This window comes from Zea mays, chromosome 5, assembly GCF_902167145.1.
Source record: "Zea mays cultivar B73 chromosome 5, Zm-B73-REFERENCE-NAM-5.0, whole genome shotgun sequence".
NCBI lineage: Eukaryota > Viridiplantae > Streptophyta > Magnoliopsida > Poales > Poaceae > Zea > Zea mays.
The window spans coordinates 149,302,247-149,327,510 of record NC_050100.1 but is presented as its reverse complement, the minus strand read 5'-3'; the positions used below and the strand labels follow the sequence as shown (position 1 = coordinate 149,327,510).

Here is a 25,264-nt window from a genome sequence, read left to right as displayed (position 1 = left end):
GCCGCCTACAAGGGCATCTGACAGTGCCGGTTAAGGACAAGGCGAATACGTGGTCCACAAAATCTTTGGTCTTGGCTACCCACTCATCAGAATGACGTCCATTCCTACTCTAGCCATTGTACATCCATGCACGATCGTCATCCATGCCTGAGACTGTTAAACCGAACCATATCGTGAAAACATTATTCAACTTTGTTAAGGGTTTCGGTCCTATATGTATAGGCAAGGATAGATTCTAAACCCACCGCAAGCTAGCAGGACCAAACAAATTTCGGCAGCATAACCTCGCTGCCACTAAACAACATATTACGTATATATAAAACACAGAATGATATACTACTAATCAAATCAAATCAAACTAACCACCACATACACTAATAATGCAACAATAACAATATAATGTTCTTGTAAAACTAACAATATAATATTAATATAAAATTAATGCCACAAATTCAATATGCCACTAATACCTAAACCACATATACCACTAATATATTAATGAAATCAAATTAAACAGTAACACTAATCAAACAAACATAATTACAAATATATACTAATCATACATAGAAATTAAACAAACATAATTACAAATATGTACTAATCACACACATAAATCAAACAAATATATAAACAAATATGCACTAATTTCGGCGGCAATTAAATAACGACCGCCGAAAATATGAAATAAAATACGAAAAAAATAACCTATGGATGGTGATGCGACGGTGGAGTGGTAGGAGGAGTAGAGCTTCGCGCCGGCGGACGACGGTGGCGACGACGAGCGGTGCTGGCGGCTGCCGCGCGGGCAGGGGCAAGGGCGAGAGCGGCTGGGCGACGGCTGGGTGCGTTGGGGCTCGTCGGGGCAGCGGCAGCGCGCAGGGAAGGTCAGGGGCGGCAGGGCGGGGCGCCCTGGCGGCTGGCGGCGGGACGTGTCGGGGAGGCCGACGGGGCGGCGGTCAGGGCAGGGCTCGCTGGAGGCGAGCGGGCGGGCTCGCAGGGAAGGCCGGCGGTGGCGGGGTGGGGCGCGCTGGCGGCTGGCGACGCGGAGACAAAGCGGCTGCGTGAGGAGAGAAAGAGAGAGAAGAGAGAAAGAGTCGTAGCCGTTATTATAGCCGTATTTTCGGCGGCCAGGGCTCGGGCCACCGAAAATAGCCTTATTTTCGGCGGCGACTGACACAGCCGCCGAAAATAATGCTATTTTCGGCGGCTTCGTAATGCCACCGGAAACACGGGCTTATTTTCGGCGGCCGGGTATAGGCCGCCGAAAATAACCCTGGCCGCCGAAAGTGCCTGTAGCTGTTGTTGTGAACCACCTCCATTCACTTCAACCAAGCACTCCACTCATACACATTCAATACAAGAGCTAGCAATCCATTCCAAAACACAATCAAAGCTTCCAATCTCTCCAAGTTCCACAATTGAGACAAGTGATCATTAGTGATTAGTGACTTAAGAGAGAGTGATTCGTGTTTCATTTGTTGCTCTTGTTGTTTGGTTTCCTTAATCGTGCTTTCTTCATCTCTCTCCAAACTCTCTAAGTGTTTTGTAAAGCTTGCAAGCGACACCTAATTGTGTGGTGATCCTTGCGGAGTCTTAGTGACCTATGAGATTAAGAAGAAGCACTGAACTGGTCTAAGTGACCGATTGAGAGAGGGAAAGGGTTGAAATAGACACGGCCTTTGTGGCCTCCTCAACGGGGACTAGGTTCTTTGGAATCGAACCTCGGTAAAACAAATCACCATGTTCACTCATCAATCTTCACTTGATTTGTTTTCCCCTCTCTAAAAGTTCCCTTGCTCATATTGATTTGAGTTTGCTCCCAAAGGACATCTGCATTGATTGAGCAACTCTAAGAAAGGAGAACTATCTTCCGCACTCCAATTTAATTCTAACGCTAACCCCAACCTTAGTGCAAGTTTAAGTTTATAAATTTCAGGTTTCACCTATTCACTCCCCCCTCTAGGCGACTATCAATTGGTATCAAAGCCAGTGCTTGATTAAGAGCCTAACCAACTCAAAGTGATGTCTGGAGATCACGCCAAGAGGGAGATCATGACCGGCAAAAAGCCAGCAGGCTCGGGGAGGACTCCCTCAAGAGAGTCCGACAACAAGTATAAGGAGGAATCCTCTTCCTCCATCAAGTCACAGAAGAGAGGTGACAAGAAGAAGAAGATGATGAAGAAAGTTGTCTACTACGAGACCGACTCTTTGTCACCCTCCACGTCCGGCACCGAGTCGTCGACTACTTCTAAGCGCCATGAGCGCAAGAAGTATAGTAAGATGCCCCTACGCTATCCCCATATTTCAAAGCGCGCTCCATTACTTTTCGTACCCCTAGGCAAACTACCATATTTTGATGGTGAAGATTATTGTATGTGGAGTGATAAAATGAGGCATCATCTAACCTCACTCCACGAAAGTATTTGGGATATTGTGTGGTGATCCTTGCGGGGTCTTAGTGACCCGTGAGATTAAGAAGAAACACTCAACTGGTCTAAGTGACCGATTGAGAGAGGGAAATGGTTGAAATAGACCTAGCCTTTGTGGCCTCCTCAATGGGGACTGCGTTCTTTGGAACCGAACATCGGTAAAACAAATCACTGTGTTCTCTCGCCAATCTTCACTTGATTTGTTTTTCCCTCTCTAAAAGTTCCCTTGCTCGTATTGATTTGAGTTTGCTCCCAAAGGACATCCACATTGATTGAGCAACTCTAAGCAAGGAGAACTATCTTCCGCACTCCAATTTAATTCTAACGCTAACCCCGGTCTTAGTGCAAATTTAAGTTTATAAATTTCAGGTTCTCCTATTCACCCCCCTTTAGGCGACTATCATAAGGCAAGTTGTGCCCTTGACCACTCTTCTCTACCCAATATTGTTCTTGTTAATCATTGTAACATGCTCAGGTTAATTTGATGGGACCCAGTAGGTTACACTAGTTTTGTCTACCTTATACATTACTTACAGATGAATTACTGGGTAGAATTTTCTATTGCTCTATGTGGTTTTGGGTGTTATGATACACATGAATCATGATCATGTTTATTTCTGTCAATGGATTATTTACTTTTCATGATAAGATTATTTTGGTTAATTAGAACATGAAGCGACCATCCGAAAAAACAGAGGGTGGTATGGGACGCCTTTGGCCGACTAATTAAGAAAGCTAGTGGAGGACTATCTTACCTGAAAGGGGCAAGAGCGGTAGAGGAGTTGCCGATATAGGGAGGTTCTCGGGTTGATCATGCTGTGATGGGTAACACGAATTGTGGGTAAAGATGTGCAACCTCTACAGAGTGTAAAACTGGCATATCAGTTGTGCTCATAGTCAAGAGTGGCTCGGACCCTCACATGATTAACTTATGGAATTAAATTTAATATATCATACGCATTGCATTGTGTGATTTATTTAATTGGGATGTTATATACTTACATTTAGTAACCGCTAATAAAATTTTGACCAACTTATTAAAAAACAATGATCAGCCTTAATCATTATTTGTTGATTAGTTTTACACTACACATGAGCCCACACTGTAAGTGGGAGTTCATGCACGTTAGTCCCCACACTTGCTGAGCGATGAACATCTGTGAGCTTACCCTTGCAATAAACCCCCACAGGTGAATTGTATGTGCTTCCGTCTCCGCCGAAGCATTCGTCCGAGTCACCGAGCTTTCAAGACCGGCGAGATCATCCCCATCTTCCTCATTCATCACTGTGAAGACAATATATCATCTTAAAAAAACCTCTCGCCGAACCAACAATATACCTGTGCCCACAGACCGCCGTGCTAACGGGTCTGCTAGAGGGGAGGGCTGACCTATGTCTGTAATTGATTACGCTGTAATGACCCGCCATAACTCCAAGGCGGGGAATATTTCGGGAATAACCTAGGTAACTGAGGGTGCAATTGTCTTTAGCAAGGCAGGACAGACCAGACCCTCGGTTACCTATAAATACCCCCGTTACAGTGTCATTACAGGGGACGGAGAAAACAATGTTGCCCCAATATATTGTATTTACTGGCATCAAACCGTTCACTACTCTCCCACCGTTTGAGCTTGCTTGACCATGAGTTTGCAAGTTTCAACAGCGCTCCATTGCTAATCTAGAGGTGCGTGCATGTCGTCCCGGTTTAATCTGCACTCTCTATCTGTCATTTCTGTTCCAAGATCTCTCCGGTGTGATTTGACTTTGCTCTGTTCGCAACTGTTTCAATGTCCATTGAAAGGTATATATATGCTGATCCGTTGTGGATCTGAAGTTTTAGATATTCGTTTGAAAGTTTGCCTATCTTATTTCCTTCCGGGTGCAAATATAGCTTCCAAACAGTAGGAGAGAAAAAATATTGTTGTCTCAAACTCATAAGCATATATATATTTATATTATATATATATATAATCTTGTTTTAGATTGTATGCTTCAGTTCCTTGTACATCCAGAAACCAGTTCTGTTTTAGATTGTATGCTTCAGTTCCTTGTACATCCAGAAACCAGTTCTGACTCGTTTTCTGTTCAAGGTTTGATCACATCTCATTGAATATCTGCGTACCTTTCCACTTGGTGTTTTGCAGAGCACCTACAGCCAGGACACTCGATCGATCGCTGCTTAGAGCGAGGTACATTCTGCCTTGTCTGAATGCTGGCCGTTGTTGCTCATGAGTGCATGCATGGTTATTAGCTACAACGTGACTATAGAACCTAGCAAACTAATTACTTTCGATGTTATTATTGGCTACATTACGTGTTTACAGGCCGTTGAAGTTTTTACTTAGTCAAGGATTATTACAGGTTGCTAGTACCGTTTGTTGCAGTTCATCACAACTCATGCATCATACAGACACTACAGTAAAAGGAACAATTTCCGACGGCCAAAGCCGTCGGACGTAAGGATTGAACCGTCGGAGATAACTGTTGGAACTTGCTCTCTGCTGCAAGGTGATCCAACGGGGGGAGTAGTGACGTAAACAGGGTTCTCGCGTGATATGGCAATAGCTCTGTTAACCTAGCCTCTCACGGGCACTGTGCGGGGGTATTAATAGGTATCTGAGCGCCCTGCGTCCTGTGTTAAGGACGCATGTGCCCTCAGACACCTAGGTTATCCCCAGAATATTCCCATAAAGCAGGGTTATAGACTGTAATTACAGGGATGCCTTTACAAATTAGGCTCGTAACACGCGACGGCCACGCAGGGCCCGTTGCAATGGGCCGGATCACACGTGGGCCTCTGTGCCGGACGAGGCCGCACGGTGGGATGACTCCGTCGCAGGTCTTCGTCTGATGTCGTATGTGGCGAAGGGTGTCTTCGCCCGTTGTTTTGTCTCTGTTGGACCGACGGCCACGGCGAAGACTTCGAGCGGAGGGTGACGTCTTCGCCTTCGCCCCAACATTTGCCCTCCGAGGGACCATTTCGACTAAGTCATCTGGTGCCGAAGACGTCGCTAGATGGTGGAGACGCTGCCCTCGCTCGAAGTGGTTCCGCGGGGGTTTTTGACATGACCGTTGATTGACACCGTACTGTTGGACTGCGGGTTTCCCGAAGCGCCGCGCCATGTGTATAAAAGGGGGCGGGGGTCGGCGCTTTTTGAACTTCACTTTCCGCGCTCCGTGAAAACCCTAGCCGCCTTTTCCACCGTTCTGCTGCTCGTCTGCCCTCCTTGCTCTTGTTCGCCGGAGATCTGGCTCGAGTGAAGCAGACCGCCCGCCACCGCCGACGGTACGTAGCGATGCCGACCTCCTCTTCTTCTGCTGCCGCTACGCCACCGGCCGACGCCTCGTCCGAGGAGACGCTGAGTACTTTGGTGGCGGAGGAGTTGCGCGCCGGCGATACGGTGGATTTTGGTGTGTCGAGGATGTCGTCGGTCCGCGTGCAAGATATGCAGCGGTTGGGTTACTTTGGCGGCGGAGTTGCTCGTGTCCCGGGGACGGAGGAAGTCCCCGAGCCGGAGGGCGAGTTGGTTGTGTTCGAGGCGTTCCTCGCCGCCGGTCTCCGCCTGCCTGCGCACCGATTTGTTGGAGAAGTCCTGCGCAGATTTAATGTTCAGATACATCAGCTGACTCCGAATGCCGTGGTGGCTCTATCGAAGTATGTCTGGGCGACGACTTCGTACGGCGGGCAGCCATCAGTCGAAGTCTTTGCGAAGTACTATTGCCTGCACTGGCAGAAGAGGATGATTGGAGATGAAGTTGCTCAGTTTGGGTCCTGTACGTTTACGCCGAAGACCGGCAAGACCACGATGCAGGTAGTCGAGTTAGTCCCTTGCGCCCGCAACAAGTGGGGCAATTGGAATGAGTTTTGGTTTTACGTCGCGGAGTGTACCGTCGAAGACCATGAGGGGCTCCCCGTGTCTGAGATGTGTTCGCATTTTTACTCAGCATACCCGCCCTTTGAGGTGGCGGAGGAGGATGCGGACGAAGGGGCCCTTCGGTGCGCCGCCGGCCTGAGCAGTGGGCGCGATTTGGTTGAAGAACTTGTGGCGTACGGGGAATGGCCCTTGGCGCATGGCTGGGCGTTGGGCGAAGTGTGCCCTCGCCAGATGCCCTCCCATGGTGGGAAGCTGGTGCGAAGTCCTGCCTTCGCGCTGGATCTGCAAAGCCGCGATCCAGCCGCCTTTGTGCATGAGGCGGAGGATGGGGCGGTGCGGATCGTTGGTCGATACGTGGCGAGGACAGAGGGTCAGCGTAGCTGGGATATCCGCGGGTCAAATGACCGTTTGAACAGGGTTTTTGAATTGAACCGACTGTCGTATAACGGCTATCCTGGCCAAGACGATGTGGACCTCCGCGGGAAGAAACCGGTGGTAGAGTCTGGAGACGACCCTACGCCGGCGGCCGCCCCATCCTCGAAGAAGAGGAAACTAGGTACTGCTATGGGAGGACTTGGGGTTTCCGATGGTTTTGCTAGAGAATTGATGAGGACATGCGCGGCCCCGGGGGGAAGGATGTCTTCGCCCGAGCTCCGGGAGTCTTCGGCGCGGATGCTGAGGGTTACCGGGGGTTGGTGGCCTAGGAATGTTCCTATCCTCCGCGCGGCCGGCGAAGACTTATTTACATCTCGCATGGCTCGTGAGTGGAAAGTGTTTCCTTACGGGCGGAATATTGCTGCTGTTGTGTCGGCAGTGATGGACAAGGATCGCCAAGGAGCTGCGCAGAAGTGCCAGGCGGTCGTCAGGCTTCATGAAGCCAGGCCGAAGAGGCAGCGGGGGGCTGCGAAGGCTACAGCCCCCGGCGGAGGTCAGCCGCCGCTGGCAGCGAAGTCGGCCGCCCCTGCATCCGGTAGGGCGTCGGAGGCTGCGGCTGCCGCCGGTGGTTCTAAGACTGCGAAGGCCGCATCGGCGTCCGGCAGGGTGCCGGAGGCGGTGAAATCGGCCCGAGGGTTGCCGCCGCCGGGAAAGCGCGTCGCCGACTTCGCCACCGACATTAGTGTGGACGACTATCTTGTTGGTAAGGCGCTGGCTTGGCTTTCTTTTTCTCTTTTTTTTGTTTTTTTTTTGTTTTTAAATTTGTCGATACGTCGCAGGGCCGGACGAAGGCCAACTTGTCGTTGTTCCGCCCGCCGCGGCGACCACGGTAGCTGCCGTAATGCCAAAGGCGAAGGGTGGTGCTCTTAGTGCTGGCGGCGAGATGCCGGCACTTGCTGCTGTGAGGGATGAGGCGGGCGCTGTGTCCCGCCGGCTGGAGGAGATGAAGGAGGCACTAAGTCAGGTACATTGAGCCAGACTTCGGTTCTTATGTGTGTGTGTTTTTTTTTCTTTTTTCGGCTTCGCTAGGGCTGTGGTCTTATGTGTGTTTTGCAGGCGGCTGACTTCGCCGGCCGTGCGGCGTCGGGGGCCCTTACGACCGTTGTGTCTGCCGAAGTCAAGAGACTTCGGACGCAACATGCCGACGCCGTCCGGGAGAAATCGGCCACCGACAGCAAGTGCTGCAAGCTGGCGGACAAGGTGGCCATGCTGGAGGGGGAAAAGACCGACCTCCGGCGCCAATTGGTGGAGGAGAGGAGGGAGGCCAATGAGGCCCTCGCCAAGGCGCAGGCTGCGCTGGCGGAGGCCAATCTGGCGCGGGCGGAGGGCAGTCTTGCCAGGGAGCGCGCCGCGCAGTTGGAGGAGCGGCTCAACGCCCTGCAGAGCCGTGTGGAGAGGACCGAGGCCGTGGCGCGCGCGGAGGCTGAGCGGACGCGCAAACAGCTTATGGATTCATACCGTGAGCTGGGCGCGCGGACCGGTGACTTCGAAGTGCCGGACCGAGAGCCCGGACTTCGCTGCTTGGAGTGGGTACAGGAGGAGTTGCAGGCACTCCCTACTATTGTGGAGGGGTTTATGTCGTATGCCTCCCTAGTCACCTGCGAGGGGGCGATGAACGCGCTCGCTCGCGAAGGGTGCCGGCACTTTGAGGTCTTCGACCAAGCTGATGAGGATTTTGAGCGAGATATCCACAATTGGAGGAGCGGGCCGAGACGGCGAGGGCTCAGGTAACGTTTGGCTTTTGTTTGACATTTGCTGGATGTGGGCTATGTGTGGGTTTGCTGAATCTGTGTGTTGTGTCTTAGGCGGCGCTCGGCGAGAGGGTGGATGATTTCGGGGCGTTGAACAGCGCGCTGCCTGACCCGGAGTCAAACCCGGCGGAGGCCGTGTCCGAGGCCGCCCTGGAGCCGCCCCCGGAGACTGCCGAAGGCGCTCCTGATGCCCCCGCAGCCGCTGCGGCCGGCGGAGGCCCGCCCCCAGAGACCGCCGGAGGCGCTCCCGATGCCCCCGCAGCCGCTGCGCCGAGGGCTGAAGATCCTGCGACGGTGGCAGCGGAGGCGACAGCGGAGGCAACAGCGGAGGCTCCCGCGACGGCTGGGTCTTCGCAGGTGGCGTAGCGGGTGTGGGTAGTTAGGGAATTTTGGATATGTTGCTGAATTTTGGTTGCTGTGCAGGTTCAAGATTTTGGGCCTGCGCACGCAACCGCCACTACTAATTTTTTGGCGGCTTCGACCGTGGATGATGGTAATGAATCGGATGGGTCTATATCTAAGTTTTCTGACTTCGGTGGCTCTGGGAGTTCGATCGAGTGGACTGAGGAGTCGTCGGATGAGGACTTGGACTACTTTGCGGCCTTGGATGTGGCGGCGGCGGAGGCTTCACCGCGCGCTGCGGATGCAGAAGGTGTGCCTGGTCCGAGTACTGGGCGTAGGCGGCGAAGGGCGGTTGCGAAGCGTAGAGTGAGTGGGGCGGACGGCGGTCGACTTCGCGTGAGTAGGGCCGGCCGGCAGGAACTGTTGTCCTTGCCGGCCTCTGTGAGTATAGGTGAGGGGGAATTGCGGAGTCTTTTTGCGGGTGAGGAGCTTAGGATAATGTTATTCAACTATAGAGAGATGGGAATTATTCCGAAGGCTGAGCCGATGTAGAGTGAGATGCCCTCGCTTGTACATGTGTAATGGTTTGTGTGATGAAGTTGTGTGCCTTCGCACATTCGACTATGCTAGCCCGGCTGCGCCCGTGGGCGATTTTTGCGCGGATAGTCTCCGCGGTAGACTTGGGTATTGCGCCCTTGTTGTGTTAGTTCGGCTGCACCCTTAGGCGACTTCTGCGCGGTAAGTCTTCGCGGTAGACTTCGCTTTTTCGCACTTGTTGTGCTGATCCGGCTGCACCCTTAGGCGACTTCTGCATGGTGAATCTTCGTGGTAGACTTTGATTTTTCGCACTTGTTGTGCTAGTCCGGCTGCACCCTTAGGCGACTTCTGCACGGTGAGTCTTTGCGGTAGACTTCGATTTTTCGCACTTGTTGTGCTAGTCCGGCTGCACCCTTAGGCGACTTCTGCACGGTGAGTCTTTGCGGTAGACTTCGATTTTTCGCACTTGTTGTGCTGATCCGGCTGCACCCTTAGGCGACTTCTGCACGGAGTTGTCGCACGCGAGGGTGGCTAGCGCTGAGCCTCGCGGTGACTTCGTATTGGTCGAATGTCGAAGACCGTCGTCGCGGCCTTTTTTCGACACATGTTTTTGCGGGGGATTTTTCACTTGTATATTACATGGCTCTGCCTCGTTAAAAACCTCACCCCCCTGGAGGAAAAGAGTGTGGGCCAGAATAAAATTGTTTTTGCGTATTACAAGGGCGAATCAGCCCTGATGAGTCAAACAAAAAATTTGCGGAGGTTGTCGATGTTCCAGGAGTGCTCCAGGTCTTCGCCGCTTGGCGTTGTGAGCCTGTAAGCGCTGGGGGAAGCTTTCGTCTTGACTATGAAGGGGCCCTCCCACCTGGGCTCCAGCTTGCCCCTGGACTCTGTCCGAGCTGTTCGGACGAGTACGAGGTCCCCTTCGTTGAATTCCCTTGGGATGACTGCATGGTCGCGCCATGCCTTTGTTTGGGCTTGGTATTTGTTTAGTGCTTGTAGGGCGAAGACTCGGTCTCCATCGATGAGATCCTTTGAAGTGGCCTCGTCCACGTCGGGGACGGCTGAAGGAACTGTTCGCGGGGACCCATGTTTTATTTCTTGTGGGGTCATAGCCTCCGATCCGTATAGAAGGCGGAAAGGAGTGAACCCGGTCGCCCTGCACTCAGACGTGTTTAGTGCCCAGACCGCCTTGGGTAACAAATCGGCCCACTTGCCCTTTTTTCGTCGAGGAGCATCTTTTTGACGGCTGTGAAGATTTTTCCATTGGCGCGTTCCACAACTCCGTTGGACTGTGGGTGATAGACTGAAGCGAAAGCAAGCTTGGTGCCGATGGAGAAGCAAAAATTCTTGAAGTCTTGGCTGTCAAACTGCTTGCCATTGTCGACTGTTAGTTCGGACGGTACTCCGAAGCGGCAAACAATATTTTGCCAGAAAAATTTCTGGGCCGTCTTTGATGTAATGGTGGAGACTGCCCTCGCTTCAATCCATTTGGTGAAGTATTCAACGGCTACAAAGGTGAACTTGAGGTTCCCCTGAGCCGTGGGCAGGGGCCCGATGATGTCTAGGCCCCAGCGCTGAAGGGGCCACGTGTGGGCAATCAGCTTCGTGAACTGCGAGGGGCGTCCCGATCGTGGGGAAAATTTCTGACAGGCTTCGCAGGATCTGACAACCCGATTTGCGGCACAGATAATGGTGGGCCAGTAGAAGCCTTGGCGTATCACCTTTGCCGCTAGGGCCCTGGGGCCTGCGTGGGAGCCGCAGGTCCCCCTGTGGACTTCGCGCAGGATTTGAATGCCTTCGGTCTCGGTGACGCACTTAACCATCGGTTGGCTGACCCCCTTTTTGTATAATTGGCCCTCGATCAATGCAAAGTCCCGGCTTCGGTGGTGGAGGCGCTTGGCCTCGTTGCTGTCGACTGGATGATAGTACCCTTGGAGGTACAGGGTTATCGGCGCCCGCCAGTCCTCGGTCATGATAAGGTTGATCATGCGTTGGCCCTCGCTGTCGTTGGTTATTTGGAGCCCTTCGGGACTGCGGACGGCTGGCGTTCCGATGACGTGATAAAACACGTCGGAGGGTAGGGCTTCGCCCCTGGTGGCTGCCTTGGCCAATGCGTCAGCTTCTTCATTCTTGGCCCGGTCCACATGCTGCAAAGTGAATCCCTTGAATTGTTTCTCGAGGCTTCGGATGGCCGTGAGGTACTGCATAAGTGCGGGGTCCTTTGCTGCATAGTCTTTCTCGACTTGGCCGGCGACTACCCTGGAGTCTGTTCGGACTATGCAGGTGGTGACGCCGAGTGCTCTTAATTTGCGGAGGCCGAGGATGACAGCTTCGTATTCTGCGATGTTGTTTGTGCATCTGTCAGATTCCAGAGCAAAGCTTAAGCGTGCCGCGTATCTGTGCTTGACCCCGGCGAGTGAGGTGATGACTGCAGCAGCGCCTGCCCCCGCATGGCACCAAGCGCCGTCGCAGTGGATTGTCCAAATCTTCTCTGCGGACGGCTCTGGCTGTGTTATTGGTCCGGTCCAGTCGACGACGAAGTCTGCTAGAACTTGTGACTTGATCGCTGTCCTGGGCTCGAAAGTGATGTGGTAGCCGGAGAGCTCGGCCGCCCATTTGGCGATCCGCACCGATGCCTCCGGGTTTCTGAATAATTCGCCGAGTCCCCTATCTGAGGTGACGCAGACCTTGAATGCTTCAAAATAGTGGTGCAATTTGCGCGAAGACATGACAACTGCATATGCAATCTTTTCGAGCTCCGTCATGTTACACTTTGACGGTGTGAGCACCTCGGAGACATAATATACTGGGCACTGCCTGATCACGCCCTCTACTGTCTGCTCCTGAACCAGTGCCGCACTGACCGCGTGCGGCGAAGCCGCGACGTAAAGCAACAGTTGTAGCGAAGAGTCGGGGCTCGTAAGAACGACCAATTCCATCAGGTACTGTTTTAGTGAGGCGAAGGCCGCCGCCTGCTCTGGTCCCCAAACGAAGTTTTTTGCGCCGCGGAGTGTTTTGAGGAAAGGAAGACTTCGCTCAGCGGATTTGGAAATGAACCTGTTGAGGGCGGCCAATCTGCCCGTCAGACGCTGGACCTCTCTGGGTGACTGCGGGGGTGTCATGTTAATAATGGCCTGGATTTTGGTTGGGTTGGCCTCGATGCCGCGGTGTGATACCAGATAACCCAATATTTTCCCCTGGCGAACACCGAAGACGCACTTATCGGGGTTCAGGCGCAGTCGTGCGTCCCGCATGTTCGCGAATGTCTCGGCGAGGTCTGCGAGGTGGTCCTCTTTGCTCTTGCTGGCGACGACGATGTCGTCCACATATGTGAATATATTTCTGCCAACCTGCCTGTCGAGCACTGTCTTGGTAAGCCTGGAAAAGGTGGACCCGGCTTTCTTGAGTCCCTCCGGCATTCTGATGAAGCAATATGTGCCAAAGGGCGTTATAAAGCTGGTGCTAGCCTTGTCTTCCTCCTTCATGTATATCTGGTGGTAACCGGAGAAGCAGTCGAGGAGTGACATGACTTCGCATCCGGCCGCGCTATCGACTATTTGGTCGATCCGCGGCAACGGGAAGTTGTCCTTTGGGCAGGCCTTATTGAGACTGGTGAAGTCGATGCACATTTGCCACTTCCCGCTCTTTTTCTGCACCATCACAACATTGGAGAGCCACGTGGGGTAAGCCACCGGCTCGATGAATTTGGCTTCCAGGAGGCGGTGCACTTTTGCCTTGGCAGCCTCTGTCTTTTCGTCGGACATCTTGCGAAGCCACTGTTTTTTCGGCCTCACCGAAGGGTCGACTCCCAAGCTGTGCTCAATTATGGATCGGCTGACCCCGACCAGGTCGAGGGCTGACCAGGCGAAGACATCTTTGTTCTTGGACAGGCAGCAGAGGAGCTTCTCCTCTTCATGCGAAGTGAGGTCTTCGCTGATAGTGACTGTCTGCTTGGGCGTGGCCTGGTCGAGGGGGACAGTCTTGGTCCCGTCGTTGCTCTGCAGCTGTGCCTTGTCGTGCTGTTTATCGGTTGGGCTGGCGGGTGTGGGGACCTCGCGCTGGGCCGTGAGGCAGTGCACGTTTCTCTGACCGGGCACGAAGTCTCGCTCTATGTTGCGTGCAGTCTGTTGATTGTCGTAGACCGTAATAACGCCTAACGGACCTGGTATCTTCATACATAGGTACAGTCCGTGAATGGCTGCTTTGAACTTATTGATGGAGCCCCGGCCCATGATGGCATTGTATGGATATACCATATCCACAATATCAAATGTTACTTGCTCGCTTCGGGCATTGGGTGCTACACCGAAGGAGAGAGGCAACTCTATTTTGCCGATAGGAAAGGTACCCTTGCCGCCGAAGCCATACAACGGGTTGTCCGGAGGCTTGAGCAGGCTGTGGCTTATACCCATGCGATCGAAGGCGTGGAGGAAGATGATGTCCGCCTGACTGCCATTGTCGACTAGGACTTTATGCAGGTCCCAGCCTGCCACGCTTCAATTGATAACCATGGCGTCGCTGTGGGGGGCGCTGCGCAGGTCGACGTCTCGTGCGTCGAAGGTTAGCGGTATGTGGGACCACTTTGTCTGCACGACTGGGCCAGTGACGGCGACGTGGTTGATGCTGCGGTAGTGGTCCCGCTTCTGCCGCTTTGTGTCGAAGTCAGTGCTGGACCCCCCAGTTATCATGTGAATGACTCCGCGATACAGCTGATCGGCGAAGTCTTTCTGCTTTGGGGCGTGGGGGATGTTTTGATGTTGCTGGTGTGGTGGTGGGGGTGGGGGAGGTACGATTTGTACTTCCGGATGGTGTTGGTAAGCGTGGTGCGATGGATGCGGGGCGGGGGCGTGGATTTATGGTGGAGGGGGTTGCTGGTAAGTGTGTGCGACAACTCTGGGGTTGTCGGCTGGCTGCGCCCGTGCCATCCTATCTTTGGTGGCCTTCATTTCTGGGAAGTCTTTGGTTTGGTGGGCGCAATCTTCGCCGTGGAAGAGACAGTAGAATCGGCGCGGCGGCTGCGCGCGTCCCCGGCCCCTACCGCGAGCTCCACCTCCGCGGCCCTGGGGGGATACTCCTGGCGGCGAGGGGCATCACCAGCAGGGTGCTGGTTGGCGATGTTGTGCACCTGCTGCTGGTTGCGGCCTTCTCGGCCAGAGTCTGGCTGCGGAGTCCTCGTCCACGTGCGGCTGGACTGTGGAGCATCTTTGGGCTTTCTCTGGGACTCAACCTTGCGCTGGTGGAGCTCTTCGGATTTGGCGTATTTTTCAAATAGTTGATATAACTCCTGAAGGTTCTTGGGCGGGTCCCTGATGCAATGACTGTAAAGGACGCCAGCGCGAAGGCCACTGATGGCGTAGTGAATGGCGATCTGGTCGTCAACTGAGGGCAGATGTGACTTGAGTGTTAGAAACTTGCGGTAATATTCCCGCAGAGTCTCTTTTTCCAGCTGCTTGCAGAGCGAGAGTTCGGCCAAGGCGTCGGTGTCTGGGCGGTAACCTTGGAAGTTGAGCAGGAACTTGTCTCGGAGTTTTCTCCAGGAATCAATGGACAGCGGAGGCAACCTGGTGAACTAGGTGAGAGCTGGGCCTTCGAGGGCGATGATGAAAGACTTGGCCATTGTGGCGTCGTCCCCTCCGGAAGATGCAACGGCGACCTGATAACTCATTATGTATTGTGCTGGGTCGGTGTTGCCGTTGTACTTGGGATAGGTCCCTGCCCGGAAGTTAGCGGGCCAAGGCATCACTTGCAGGTGTGGCGCCAGGGGACTTCCCTCGTCTAGGTAGTTGACCCCTTGGAATGGCGCGGTGTGCGGGAAGGTGTGGTCGCGCTGGGGGAAACGTGGGTCTTGCGGTTGGACGCGCTGCTGCAGGGGTGGCCCATGCTGCAGGCCGAGGTGGCCTTCGCGTGTGTCTTCCAGTTGCTGCTGCGGGGGTGGCCCGTGCTGCAGGCCAAGGTGGCCTTCGCGCTGCATCAGCGCGATCTCCCGCTCGAGGTCTTGGGCCTTCTGCTCTTCGTCGCGTATCATTTGCCGCACTTTGGCTAGTGCGGACACGCGCTGGCGCTTGGCCTCCAGTATCTCTTTCTGCCTCTGGAGATTGCGGTTCTTGAGGCGCAGGGCGCGCAGCTGTAGCTGTTCTTCCGCTGAGACGCCGAGGACTTCACCATCCTCAGTGAGGTCCGCGCCCTCCAGTGGGGCGAAGCCTGGGGGCTGCTGCGATTGTCCTTCAGGGCCACAGGTGCGGAGTGGGTCGTCTTCGCAGGTGCGGAGAACGTCGTCTTCAGTGGCCTCTTGGTGGGTGGATTGGGTGAGGGCGAGGGCCTTGCCCTTTCTTGCAGCAAGTAGTGCTGCCTTCGCAGCCTCGTCAGCCTTCGGGTTTGCTTTCTTGGGTGCCATCGCGGGTGGTTTTCTCGTAGCACGAACGGTGGGCGCCAAATGTTGGAACTTGCTCTCTGCTGCAAGGTGATCCAACGGGGGGAGTAGTGACGTAAACAGGGTTCTCGCGCGATATGGCAATAGCTCTGTTAACCTAGCCTCTCACGGGCACTGTGCGGGGGTATTTATAGGTATCTGAGCGCCCTGCGTCCTGTGTTAAGGACACATGTGCCCTCAGACACCTAGGTTATCCCCAGAATATTCCCATAAAGCAGGGTTACAGACTGTAATTACAGGGATGCCTTTACAAATTAGGCCCGTAACACGCGGCGGCCACGCAGGGCCCGTTACAATGGGCCGGATCACACGTGGGCCTCTGTGCTGGACGAGGCCGCACTGTGGGATGACTCCGTCGCAGGTCTTTGTCTGATGTCGTATGTGGCGAAGGGTGTCTTCGCCCGTTGTCTTGTCTCTGTTGGACCGACGGCCACGACGAAGGCTTCGAGCGGAGGGTGACGTCTTCGCCTTCGCCCCAACAATAACCTATGTCCGACGGCATCAACCTATGTCTGACGGTTTTAGGCCGTCGGAGATAAGGCGTCGGAAATAGCCTTATCTCCGACGGCCGCCGTCGGAAATAACCTATCTCCGACGGCCGCCTCGGCCCGTCGGAAGAAAAAACGGTCAAGCGTTTTACCGACCAGCTGTGGGTCCCACAATGTTATGTCCGACGGCATAACTGTAGCCGTCGGACATAAGTGAGCCTTATGTCCGACGGCTTTAAAAACCGTTAGACATAAGTGAGCCCTTATGTCCGACGGCTATAGTTAGGCCGTCGGACATAATATATTTCAGAAGTTACAAAAAATTCTGTTTTTTAAAAAAACTGACATTTACAAAACAAAAACAGATTTCATGCACATATATACATTCACAATCACAAATATACACATTCACATAAGTATTCACATTCACAATCACAAATATTCTCACATAAATATTAACATTCACAAGTTTAACATCAACATATAGGTCCGACGGTTGTTGCAAACTGACATTGTGTCTCATAAACAAGTGTTGTAATCACGGTTGCAAACAAGTGTTGCAAAGTGTTTCACAAATTAACATCACGACACATCAATCATATCCATCGCCTGGATGGTTCGAGTAGCCACCTCCTCCTGCTGGACTATGTGTGTTGAAAAGGTTATTCACCCATGAATGCGATGCGTCGTCTTGACCAGACCCGTCTCCTGGTGCTCCAATTGTAGCGGGGGGTGTCTGAAATCCCTATAACACACGCACATGAAATTGTAACCACTCAGTTTTTCATTTAAACAAATAAGACATCTATGAACATGTCACACACGCATATGTGTACATACCGTAGGGAATTGTGACGGAGGCGGAGGTGGAGGTGGAGGCGCAAGCATTGGCATCAGAAGTGCAAAGTCCGGAGGCGACATCCCATAGGTGGGCATCGGGACGCCCGCTTGTTGGGCTAGTTGCTACAAATTATATACAAGTCATTGTTGAGCAAATAAGATACACATCATGTGTTTTACAAAATAAGCTACAAAATGTTACTTCAGCTTACCGAGAGAAGAGCTTGATTTTGGGCCTGGAGGTTTGCATAATACTCGTCCCTCTTCTTCTGGTACTCGGCCTGTTGCCTCTGGTACTCAGATTGTTGCCTCTGGTACTCCAATTGTTTCCTCAAGACTGATTGATGGTACTCTGCCTGTTGACGCAACACTGCCATCTCTATGTCGTGGGCGGATGATCGTGAACGGGACGACTGTGAAGACGACGATGTGGACTGTCGTCCACGGCGTCTCAGCTCTCTGGAATCAATCGTAGAATCAAAAATACCCAACCTACAAGAGTGAACCATGCACTTAGTATAGTAACTCATGCCTCAGTTGAATCACAAGCATATGATGACAATTTTGAAATCCAAATCAAATAATCTCACTGTACATGGGCTTGTCCTCCTCCGCTAGCATATGCTGCCTGAGGGTCGATTGGCTGGCTCCTCCAATCGTACTCCTGCCCATGGCGTTGAACCATCTCCTGCCCATACGAAGCCTGGAGGCAAACAATATCAAATATAAGTGCATAACCCCTATGCCCTTGCAAACAATATCAAACACATAATACAGTATCAAAAAACTCACTAGACGGTCGGTGGCCGTCTGAGTGCATAACACATCAGGATTCTGAGGATCAGAACCCCTATGCCCTTGCATATACACCTCCACATCCGTGGGCGTATGGCCGGATTTGACTTCCTATACATAAAAGTTACAATGACACATTTCTATGTAATTCAAAAGTTACAACAAACTGTGACTTACCATTCGCTTAGCCAAGCGCACATGACCATCACCGCCGTAGTTGTGGAACGACTCAGTCCCACGGTTTCCTCTGTTCCTTTCAGAAATGGCACGAAACTCAGGGGAAGCCCACCATCTGCACAATGCCCGATAACCCTCTGATCGGGTGGCCATCCACGGCACCGACACCTACATGAAATTTTTTAAATAAAGCAAGCAAATACATGGCTTCGTGCGATATGAGAGGCAAGAACCTGTTTACCTCTAGGTATTGCTCCTCCGTCAAGTAAATTGATGACCACTCGGCCTTGGTATTTGGCATCGGTCGATCATCAGCATTTGCTCTGTACCATGCCTTTATAGCCTGAATTCGTGCATAGTACATTGCATCTGCAACGACATCGTTCGCGTTATACTCAAACACGTAACGAGCGTTCATATCATATGATCCATCGTCCGGCAACTTGTACCGTTTCTACAAAAAAAATTAGTGTTATCATAAAAGCAAACATATATGGAATAACTAAAATAGTATAAATAATTCATACCCAGAATGCATCCCAAACTAGTGCATGTGTGTTGCCAAACGTTCTACAGACACCATAGCAATAATGCTCCCAAGTGGTGGCGGGGACAGACTCGCCAGTAGGCAAAGTCACAACACCAGGCCAGTGCAGACGAACAAGATTACCAAGGACCATGTTCACCTGCCTGTAGTGTCATGTGCCTGTGAACGAGTCGACGAATCTGGTCACGTTCACAGCCAGAGATGCAATTTTGAGAATCAAATTCCCTGTTAGTACAAGGAAACAAACCTTTTAGTATCACAACAAAAATTCTAGCGGCAATGACTAAAATAAAGTTTACACTTACAGGAGAAACTGACTCATCTCTTCCATGTTGTTATACATGTAGAGTAAAGCAGTCTTCCATTCGTCGTTGGTGAAACAATATGTTGTGCTGGGTCCTACAGTTTTGCCCCTCCATTGAAAAATTTCAATATCACTGATAGGGGGCTCGTCGACATGATACCGCAACGTAGGGGCATTGACATTGTGTTCCTCTGCAAAGTACAGGCCCGTGAACGATGCTATCTCTTTGTATTTGAATTCTTCAGCGATGCACCCTTCAACTCGTCTCTTATTACCAACCATTGCACGTAGCTTCTTTAGTGTCCTTTCGATGTGATACATCCATCTATATTGCACAGGACCTCCTACCTTAGCTTCGTATGGTAGGTGAACAAGTAGATGTTGCATCGGATTGAAGAAACCTGGTGGAAATATTTTTTCAAGTTTGCATACCAAAATCGGTATTTGTTGCTCAAGCTTCTCCATCATCTCTTTCTTTATTTCTTTAGCACAAAGATGTCTATAAAAGTAGCTTAGCTCCGCTAATGCTTTCCAGACATCATTTTTTACAAAACCACGAAACATAACATGAAGGAGTCTTTCCATTATTATGTGGTAGTCATGACTCTTCAACCCAGAAAACTTGCCCGTCTTCAAATTCACCGACCTTCTAAAACCCGCGGCGTAACCATCTGGGAACTTTAAGTTTTTCAACCATTTCATCAATTGTTTCTTCCTTTTAGGTTTAATACTGAAAGGAGCACGTGGCTTCTTCTGATTCTCTCCTATCTCCATAGTTGGTCTTCTACAGATTAAGGCCAAGTCTTTCCTAGCCTTAGGGTTGTCTTTTGTTTTATCAGTGATATTCATGCAAGTGCTGATAATGCTTTCACCCATATTTCGTTCCTGGTGCATGACATCAATGTTATGCATTAGAATCAAGGCTTTCATATAAGGGAGTTCCCATAGACCACATTTGTGAGTCCAATTATGCTCGGTTCCATAACCTTCAAAACGATTTCCATGTTCGTTTAGTTTCAAATCATTAAGTCTCGCGAGAATCTCTGGACCACTTAGACGCTTGGGTGGTCCCCTCGTCACAATCGTGTCCTTTTTAAAAGCGTTCCTATCGAACCTGAACGGGTGATCCTCTGGCAAAAAACATCTATGGCAATCGAAGTAACATATCTTTCCACCAAACTTTAGTCGAAAGCATAAAGTGTCTTCAACGCATATCGGACATGTCAAAATCCCATGACAACTCCATCCAGCAAAGATACCATAAGCCATAAAATCATGAATAGACCATAAAAATGCGGCTCTCAGGTTGAACTTCTGTTTCTTGTAACAATCGTACGCCTCTACTCCTTCCCACAAAATTTTCAATTCTTCAATCAGGGGTCTCATCATCACATCGATCTTTATTCCAGGATGATCCGGACCAGGTATTACAAGACACAAGAAAATAAATTCATATTTCATGCAAAGAGCTGGTGGAAGGTTGTATGGAACAGCAAAGACGGGCCAACATGAGTAGGACGTTGCAGTTAGATTGAATGGCGAGAAACCATCTGTTGCCAAACCGAAGCGGACATTCCGCACTTCATTAGCAAAGCTGGAATCAAAAGCATCTAGTGCCTTCCATGCATCTGTATCAGCTGGGTGCACCATGACATTTGGATTCTCACGTACCCCTTCTTTGTGCCACCTCATGTGTCTGGCTGTATTCTTAGAGATGAACAAACGTTTCAACCGAGGTATAAGAGGCATTTAACGAAGCTGCTTACGTGCAATCTTCGTAGTCACGGTCAAACCATCGTCATTTTCAAGCTCAACGAATCTACGCTCACCACAAACAGTACACTTCTTCTCACCCGCGGTATCCTTCCAGAAAAGCATACAATTATTATCACAGATATCGATTTTTTCGTAGTCCATACCGAGCCCAGATAACAACTTTTTGGACTGATACATGTCCTTTGGCATCTTGTGATTCTCCGGAAGTACATCACTGATCAAGTTCAAAAGCTCCTTGTAGCAGTTGTTTGAGAATGCAAACTTAGACTTAATAGCCATAAGTTGAGTCACAAATACAAGGACGGTCACTTTTGTGTGCTCATGCAACGGCTCTTCGGCAGCTTTAAGGAGCTCGAAGAACTTCTGAACCTCAGGTGTAGCTGGATCCTCATACTCGGTGGGTTGACCGGGGTTCTCCGAATCGACGGTTAGAAGCTCATGGCGTACATCGTCAAGCATCTCTTCCATCCTATCGTAGTCCTCCTCTTCATGTGACTGAACTTCTGATACAATACAAGGAGGTGGGTCCTCACCGTGGTGCACCCACACCTCATAGCCTGGCATATAACCGTTCTTGCAAAGATCTATCGACATAGTCCTCCTGTCAAGGAAATAATGTTCCGACACTTGGTACAAGGGCACCTGACATCGGTTCCAGTCTCTGACCGAGCAAAAGCACGGTCGAGAAACGTGTCAGTCTTGGCAACCCACTCACTTGATAGAGCACCTCTTTTCTTCCAACCTTCATACATCCATCGACGATCCTCCTCCATACTAGATACGAGATGTTAACTTGATTAGTTAAGTTAATCACGCCTCTAATCTAATAAACCACACTAATACAAGGAAAATAATTTAACGGGACCCTAAATCATATAAAATAACCTTATTTCCGAGGGCATAATAATTACCCTCGGAAATTAATAATTTAAATTATATAGACACCACTACATAACATTATCACGGGTGACAAATCATATAAAATGACCTTATTTCCGAGGGTATAATAATTACCCTCGGAAATTAAAAATTAAAATTATCTAAGCACCACTAATTAAACGAAAACAAACTAAATTAATTACATAATCAAATTTCGCCATATAATCAAATTTAGGACCTCGGATATAATAAGATAAACATTATTTAACATACTAACTATTAAATAACAACATTGGAAACTACAAAACAATATTAATATATACAAAATAATATATTAATATTTTGTATTAATATATTAAATACATTAATATTAAATACCTTACACCGGCGGTGTGGGCGACGGGGCGAGCGGGGCCGCGGCCGGCGGATGGCGGCGGGCGTCGACGGCGGGCGGGCGGGGCGGCCACGGGCGTCGACGGCGGGCGGGGCGGGGCGGCGGGCGTCGACGGTGGCGGCGGCGAGCGTCGACGGCGGGCTGGGCGTCGACGGCGGCGGGCAGAGACAGAGAAGAGAGAAGGCGGCTGGGCGTCGACGGTGGCGGGCAGAGACAGAGAAGAGAGAAGGCGAGCGCGCGTGAAAATGAACCGCGCGCCGGACCGGGACCGTGTTAAAAAACCTTATCTCCGACGACTATTTACGATGCCGTCGGACATAACATTATATCCGACGGCTACGCTGCCAGCCGTCGGATATAATCTTATGTCCGACGGCCTCGTAAATAGCCGTCGGAGATAAGTTGATATTTCCGAGAGCCCATGGTGACCGTCGGACATAAGATTATATCCGACGGCCTCGTAGGAAGCCGTCGGAGATAAAGTGATCGTCGGATATTCGTCAGTTTACTGTAGTGAGATATCATACATGCATAATATAATATTGCCACGATGCTTTTCATCAAATACCATCAATTGATTTTATGTCTCTGTGGGCACTCGAAACCTTTTACTCTCAGCAAGCCTTGTAAGCAATAACCATGAAATTTAAGGATGCATGGTCATGAAATCTCCATGGACAACATGAATTGCCGCGCGTTCTATGTGTTTGGGCTTCTTGATCATATTAGTGCACACGACCTGCAGATGCTAGCTGCGCACCACCCCCACATTATTCAGGCCTTCAGTATTTCCCCTAATTAGATATTACTTTGTCATAGTGATTATAGAACCATTTGTTAGTGCCTCTGCCGCATCTCCGGATCACCTAGGCAAGCTCGAAGTTCTCCAAAGACTCACTGCTTTCTTTCTTTTTTTCTTTGTTGCAAGGATCGAAAGATTCTTTTGTTGTAGTATACTACTAGCTATATTATAATGGCGGCAGCGAGCAGATCCACAGAGTTGTCCAACACACCATTGGGTCAGGGTTAGGCCTAAGCAGCATTAGTATAAACTTAGAGCAGCAAGTATATATAATTTGCCAGGCGGGCTAGTATATTGTTGCTTAGTGTTGCATATGTTGCTAGCTTGATTCCGCATCTCAAAACCACCAGGTACTGAAAAATATACTCTACTCCCAAGACGATAGCTAGCAGCTATATTGTACTAGTATTAGAGCATCTCCAAGAGACTAGCTAGATAGCTTGTTAAGCTAAATTTTAGCTACTTAATAGCATAATAGCTCTCCAACAGACTAGTCATTTAACCTGCTAAGCTATTTGATTAACTCTCTCACTGGCCAAATTTGGCTAGCAACTCTCGCTAGCTAAGCTAACTTGCATGTTGGAGAGTCTGTTGGAATGAGATGTTATATATAGAGTTTAATGTTTATGGAGAGACAAATAAAGAGTCAAATAGAGAGTCAAAACTAAAGAGTCTCTTGGAGATGCTCTAAGTATACTTTATGGTCCATGACTGTAGCCTCGTTTGGTTTGAGGGACTAAAGAATAATCCCTCCATTTTAGTCTCATTTAGTCACTAAATTGTCAAACGATAGGACTAAAACAGGGACTAAACAGTTTTAATCTCTAGTCCCTTAAGAGGTGACTAAAAGGGACTAAATCATATAAATTCCATGTTTTGCTCCTCCTTATTTCATTTGCACTAATGGCAGAAGAATGCTAAGAATATTTTGGTACTATTATGATTCATTTAATACGTTTTGAATACTTTTAGTCTCTAAAACTAAATAGGGTAGCTAAAGTTTAGTCCCTGAACTAAAGGAATCAAACAGACTCTAAATGAGATAGAAATGGAGGGACTAATCTTTAATCCATTAAACCAAACCGAAACTATATATATACTAGCAGCTTTATGGTCCTTGGGAGTTGCACCGTGGTAGTATACTCTATGGTCCTTGGGAGTTGCACTACTTTATTTTAAATGGTGTACATAATTTTTATAGCAAATAAAATCATTTAATTCGTAACAAAAATAATTTTTTAATGGTTTTATAGAATACTCTTTTCCTTCTCGAATAGATATTTCATGGTTTTATCGAATACAAATCTAGATTCAGATAGAGAAATTGAGAAAAAAACTAAAAATCATTTAATCCATGATTATTTTGCTTGCTCTTGTTGCTCCAAGCGAGCCATATATCATATGTAGGCTTGCACTAGGACGGAGAGTATGTACAACACACGTGGGTTGATGCAGGATCGGACTTGGGGTCACTGCAAGTATATATGTCGCGCCCCAGTGTTGACACGTGAAATTCGCCATCACTACGCATGTATCAGGGTTTATTCTCTGCCAGCTATACCTACTCCCTCGGCTTGACAAGATTTTAATTAAATTTATAAAGTTTGCCTACAAATAAATATTTTATTATTAAATTTTAATATCTAATATTATATGCATCGATTTATCTTAAAAACTATATATACGTATATTAAGAGTTTATTTGCATTTTAGTAAAAAAATATTGATCAAACCTATATTTTGTAGGCCTGGTGTACTAGACGGAGTAGCTAGTTACCTACCAGTTTTTTCACTTGCCGACCACATGATAACTATTTGCATTGTTTAAACCTTGATATATTAGAAGCCTGTGATTCAAATAGTTAGAGTAAGGCTTCGTCGACCACCCATGCGACCTGGTTGAGGTCAGCGCATCTACCCATACCCTAAGCCAGGCTGTCGGGTGCGCCCCCACCCACTTCTGTGCGCACAAAAAAAGTAGGAAGGCATGTATGAGTCAAACATGTTTCTCTGCATGCACGTAAATTTAGAAAATAGATGTGTGACAGTTTCTATTTTTAAAATGTTTTATTTCCTCTATAAATATAGGATCAGTGCAACAGCCATACAGTTAGCCTCATCAAGACCAGTTTATGATATATACTGATACTAATTATCCATACAGCTAGTCTCGTTAGGACCAATTTATAATATATAGTGATACTAATTATGCTACACGGTGTAGATATTTATACAATTTGGTACACTGCGTAAAAATCTGTTACTTGCAGCATGCACACGAAATTAGAATGGCAAAAATGTAGGATGAAAGGAAATGGATTGGCATGCATGGAAACAAAAAATCATATTTAATGCTTTACTTTCTTCATAAATATAGGATCGCTCCAAAGCCATGCAGCTAAACTCGTTAGAACTAGTTTATGATATAATACTGATACTAATTATGCTACACGATGTTGG

At 49.5% G+C, this 25,264-nt stretch overlaps 1 protein-coding gene across 1 annotated transcript in view; it reads left to right on the top strand.

Moving 5' to 3' along the window:
• Positions 1–4,552: 4,552 nt before the first annotated feature.
• The window catches only part of LOC103627012 (uncharacterized), a 140,072-nt gene continuing 119,360 nt past the window's right edge, over positions 4,553–25,264 (top strand). The window contains exon 1 of the mRNA XM_035959132.1: positions 4,553–4,618. The gene's annotated coding sequence lies outside the window, so the exon portion shown is untranslated. The remainder of the gene's footprint in view (positions 4,619–25,264) is intronic.